Genomic DNA, 6,000 nt, shown 5'->3' on the forward strand with positions numbered 1-6,000 from the left:
GGGCTCCCCATTGGCAGAGGCTCCTGCAGGGCGTGGCTCACACCTCCCCACCCTGGCACCTCATTGGCTGCCCTGGCACCGTGGTTGGGCTGGGGCACCTCGGTATGGGTGGGTGAGACCTGTGGGGCAGGTCCTGGGCACAGGTGCCTCGCTGGTGACGCTGCCCGGGAGAGTGGCCATGTCTCACCCATGGTGCTGGAAGGCGCCAAGGTCTGGTGGAAGACGCATCTCTGCAAGTCTATCCCTTGAGTTGCGTCTACTAGACATCTCCGCATTGATCAGCTAACGCAGTTCTTACTCCTTCTTTGATGGCAGATGGTTTTTGGTGAACACAAGATGGAAACTGGGCCTCTCAATTTAGGAAGGATGGTGAGGCACTGGAACGTGTCCAAAGAAGGACAACAAGGCTGATTGCTGGAGCACAAGTCCTATGAGGAGAGGCTGAGGGAGCTGGGGTTGTTTAGCCTGGAGAAGAGGAGGCTCAGGGGAGACCTCATCACTCTCTACAACTACCTGAAAGGAGGTTTTAGCCAGCTGTGGGTCAGTCTCTTCTACCAGGCAACCAGCAGTAGGACAAGAGGACACAGCCTTAAGCTGTGTCAGGGGAGGTTTAGGTTGGACATTTGGAAGAAGTTCTTTACAGAGAGAGGGATTGGACGTTGGAATGAGCTGCCCAGGGACGTGGCAGAGTCGCTGTACCTGGAGGTATTTAAGAAGAGACTGGGTGTGGCACTTAGTGCCATGGTGTAGTTGACCAGGTGGTGTTAGGTCATAGGTTGGACTTGATGATCTCAGAGGTCTTTTCCAACTTGGTTGATTCTGTGATTCTGTGAAACGGAACCACTCTCCTGTGCTGACAGGTAACAGCCGTACCACAAGGACCAAGACAAACCAGCCAAGACAACATCAGCAGCATGGGTGGCTCTCCAACACCAAGGCATCTGATGTGGCTCTGTGGTCCGAACAGGCAGGGCGTGGCAGGAGGCGCACTGCAATGAAGGCACGTAGGGCCCTGCTGGATTCCATTCTTGGCACACTGGGACCCGCTCCCTGCCTCTCTACCACCTTCCTGGGACAGCTTTCAGCCTTCCCCCTCCCCACAAGGTTGTCCTGGCTTTGCTCAGGCTGTTTCCAAAGGGTTCACAAACTAATTACTTCAACTAGAGTTTCCCTAAGTGTTTGCTGTGCCAATGAAAGGCTTGTTGATGGAAGCCAAGGGAAGTTTTGCCATGGGCCTTGGCAGCCATACAATTTCGCTGTTTGTCTACACACAGCTCACATGTAGGTCAATGTGTTGGCCAACTCATTTCCAGCCTGTGAAGGCTGCAGCAGCAGGCTGACTAGTACCTTCTCAAAAAGTAATATAAATAAAATATTCACATTGACAGAAAAGTGTTCTGGGGTTTTTTTACAGCAGTGGCCACAAGATTCATTAACCTTTGTAGTCAACAGTCCAGTAAGTACATTGAAATATAATTAGTTCTAAGTTTTTTTCTGTTATTAAAAATTTATATGACATAAATTCATTAGCTATGTACTTTCAGCACTAGTGTATATGCAATAAGGTTGTAGGTAAAAACATTTATGAAAAAAGTGGCAGCCATCTATGAAAGATAAATTATCCATAGTAGATACAGGACCACAATATAAAAAATTGTTCTTACACAGTGCAAGAAGGGATATGTCCACTTAGTTAAAATATAGGATTTAAAATAAATGTATTAACTGCTGTCTAATAATTCATAAAGTAAAATAATTGAATATATCTCTGACAAAATGGAAATGCCCAATGGCTCCCACATAATCAACAACATTAGACTTCTGTTGCAACAAACCCAATAATTGCAGTGTTTTTAATAATGGTTATGTTAAAGAGATTAAGCGAAAGGTTAAGAGAAAACATTTGTGAGAGTCTTTCATGGCTGAACGTTCCAGCAAAACTGTGGAATACGTCCTCGTTTTCATAGAACCCCAGAATGGTTGAGGTAGGAAGAGACCTCAAGGCTGTCTGGTTCAACCCCACATTCTCAAGCAGGGCCACCTAGAGCTGGTTGCCCTGAGTATGCCCAGACATCTTCTATCAGGTAGTAAGAATGGGAGCTACTATATAAAGGGAGTAAATTATGTGTACCCACATAATAACTTTTATTGTAAATCTGTTATCTGTTTGTCACCAGCTGCCAAATCCTGCAGTATACTCAGCAAACTCAGGTCCTATTTAAACAGGATGAAGGTGGCACTCATTCACTTGGGAAAGGAGGTTACATTTTCACATTGCAGGACTGGCATCAAAGGGTACGCATTGGAAGCAGGTCCATTAGCCTCCAAAGCCTAAGATTTTCCAAAGTGAAACCTGCAACTAGACTTCAAATTCCTCCCCTTGTAAAAAAAAAACAAAACCACAAAACCCAAACAAAACAAAAACCCAAACCAAACAAAACAAAACAAAAAGACCCCAACAGGAAAGCAACATGCAAAATCAATTTAAGAAGAGGATTTGGAAGAATAAAAAAATGGACAAGGTTAAGAGGGAGGAGGGGCGTATGTATTCATTTTTCCTGTAAGTCAACAGCAATTTCAATAGAAAAATAACTGGGCTTGAGGACAACACAGTGAAGACAAAAGCAGTCAGATACACACAATGTGAAGAAGAGTAAAAAGTAAAAATATCAGTTTTTCTTAGATAAAAGTAATAGCTTTGTTCAACCAAATCCAATGGGATGAGCCATTTGCTTTGGACATGGGTTTGAAGATGAATACTTTTCTAGCTAGGAGACATCAAGAAATTTGCGATTATGTTTCAATTACATGTAACTTTGCTGTCATGGGGGAGTTAAATGTTTGTCTTGATACTTCAACAAGTAACATTTAACAGAAACAAGTAATATTTTTGCTTATACTGTTGGGCAGTTCAGATCTGGAGAGAGTGACAACAGCAAGAGTGCTTTGGCAGCTCACAGTGACTGGCGAGCATCTTAGCCCTCTGTTCTCCTTCCTGTCGTGAAATTCACAACTTCAGCGCTTTCCATTAGCTCTCTCCAAGCAGAACAGCAGGAGCAAAGAGCATCTGTCTGCGGGGGTACAGCCAACACCTGGGTAGGCAGAAGGGACTCCTCAGAGTCTATAGAAAAGTCAGGAGAACTAACTTCTATAGCTGCCTTCCAGGTCCTGGAGTAAGATGCCAAACCAGTATTGACCTAGACAACTCTTCTGAGAAGGTGCAAGAGGGTGGAGGGAAGCTCTGTCTTTTTAAGAGGATGTGCAGCCAATACATTTTTCCTTCAACTCTTCAGTACATTTTCTATGTCAGCTTATATTAACGTAAAGTCAGCAAGATTCCCCTTCCTTTTGAAGAACATGTTGCAGCACATACCAGTGATCATCTTTAAAACTGCCTGATGAATATGTTCATTGGCCTATACTAGGTGTTTAAGGATTAACGTAATTACTTTAAAAAATCTTTTCCCAAAAAGCAGAAGTTACAAGGTCTCCCTTTGAATAGTCTTTATGCTTAATTTGTCAGAAAAATGTGTTTCATTGCTTGTGGTAGTGTTGCCATGATTCCGGAGAAGCAGAAGACCTGGGAAGAGTTTCCGAAGGAGCCGAGTGCCAAGCCTTCCATTGCAACACCAGTCTTTTGCTCCCCACAGGAGCCTTTCTCTAATTCCGCTGATAGCCTCTTACTGAATGTGATAGCTTTTCAATGAAGTTTTTATCATGAAAGAAGGAACTTCTCTTCTAGAAGAAGAAAAGGAAGCCAAGAAGCAAAGCATAAAGAAAAGGCAAAGCACAATGCCAGGCAAGCAGAAGTAATGCAAAAAGTAACCATACTCAAAAAGTCAGGTTGTTTCTACAGCTTAAAGCACATTGCCAAATCAGTGCTGGAGAAATTAAAAGGATGACTGAGTTCAAAAACTATGTACCATTGTACAAATAAAAATGGAAAGAGAAGATCATTCCAGGGAGACTATTCTATTGTCTAGCATAATCACTGCTTGCTGATTTCACTCTTTGCTGTGAGACACCATCATAGATAGGTGGCAGGAGACTTTCTTTTGAGAATACCTTAAAATTCAAACTCTCATTTGGAAAGCACACAATGGTTCTTCATTTTTGTGCTGAAATTAGACACATTAATAACAGTAGTGTTAATATGCATCAGTCTCTAGACTCAGTCTTCATTAGGTAATACTAACAAAACCAATAGATCATGTCATATGCCAGAATACAATATCTAAAAAAACCTAACCTGTCTTCTATATTTTTCCCTAAATCAGTTGTAATAATTCAATATGAGTATTTTTATATGAGTAAACTGTAAAGATTTCCAGAGGAAAAATTTATCACAAATGCTTGTGATTCTGGCTGAAGTAATATCACTTTCTTCACTAAACAAAACGATGTTTATCAAGATGTTTTTGCCTACAAAAATTGATTTAAAATTGCTGCTAAACTATGTGATTATTCAACTGTAAGAAAGATGGATCTTAAAAATCCAGGTTATGTTGTAGAAAGAAATTAATAATTCAGACAAGCTAAGATGTAAGAGTAACTACAAAAGAATGAGGAATCTTTCCAAGTCCATCCACTAATTAGGATCTCTGAACGTAATTCACACTCAAAATTATTCAAATCAATTTCAGGTATTTCTGAATTTCAAATGTCATTGGCAAATTTTCAGTTTCATCAAAAGCACTTTAGCCAAATTTGAAAAAGAGTATGTCTGGAAATATTAAATATCTCTGGTAAAGAAACAAAATACCAAAAAATTTGTATGGTAGTGCAGAAAATCAATTCTTCAATAGGTACAAATATTCTACTCTAAGAATTCCCCTGGGAAATACAGTTCAGTCTGCTTTTCATAATTTCTGAAGACTGGACATGCAAACGAGGAAATGTTAGAAAAAACCAATCACCCCTGCTTCTGCCTTCAGTTTGCACATACAATTCTGGTATTTTCTTTTTCAGATGTTCCCTGTTTTTAGAAGAGGAATTAAAAACCAGTTACAACAAAATATTAGATGTTGTCAGTCATTGCCTTTTTAATGTCAAACATCCATTCAAGTTTGATCGAATGTTCCCCAGGTTGTTCTGGAAGTACAGGGGTGTATGTCTATCAACACCAAAGGTACATAACTGGAGTTAGGAGTACACCTTTGGTTCACACAGTAGGGCTAAAAAGGCTAATCAAACCTACTAGAACTTCAGCATTTCTACATTATTTTGAACTTTATTAAACTGGAGAGGATAATAAAAGAATAAGCTACGTTTTTTCTCACCTGTATTTTCTCCTTGTGTAATCAGCAAATAACTTTCCTATACTTCTTGATGTCATATACAATTTGCATGACAAATAAGTATTTATACATGCAGATTCCTATTCACCTACTCAGCCTTTTTCCTATGTCCCCCTAAAGACAGTGTTTCCATTAAGCAGGTATTCTGAGAAAGCTATAAACATGGATCATATTGCTTCTTTCTGAATTCTGTGCATGTTGCGTATCAATTTTTCTTTATTCAGAAATGTTGTTTATCAAATTCTTGGAATAAATGTCATTTGTATATATATTTATTCCTACAGTAGTTTAGGATGTAGTCTTTAAGGACAAGCAATATTGTGGGAGGGGTACCTTATCTCAGCTCAGCGCTGTATGCTAGACATTGGATGGGAGATAAGATAAAGCCTAAAATAATTGATGTTTAACAGAGCTGGGGACTAGTCTATAAGGGAATAATTAGGGCGTTGTTGTCACTAGATTTAACATTAAGTGGAGGAGTTTTTTTCAATTACTTAACCAAACAGATAGTATTGTCTAGTCATTGGCCAGGTGTAAAATCAACATACTTCAGCTAATCCCAAGAAGGGCTGATTTTGGACAGACCCTCCCCAACGTTTGTGGAGTTCTTTGAAATTAATTTCAAAGAACTCATTTTTCCGGTTAGCATATTATACACATACTTGAAATAATTAAGAGAATATTTAAATGTCTGATCTTGTGC

The sequence above is a fragment of the Manacus vitellinus genome, unplaced genomic scaffold (assembly GCF_001715985.3).
Source record: "Manacus vitellinus isolate BGI_N305 unplaced genomic scaffold, ASM171598v3 scaffold_55_pilon, whole genome shotgun sequence".
NCBI classification, from domain to species: Eukaryota; Metazoa; Chordata; class Aves; order Passeriformes; family Pipridae; genus Manacus; species Manacus vitellinus.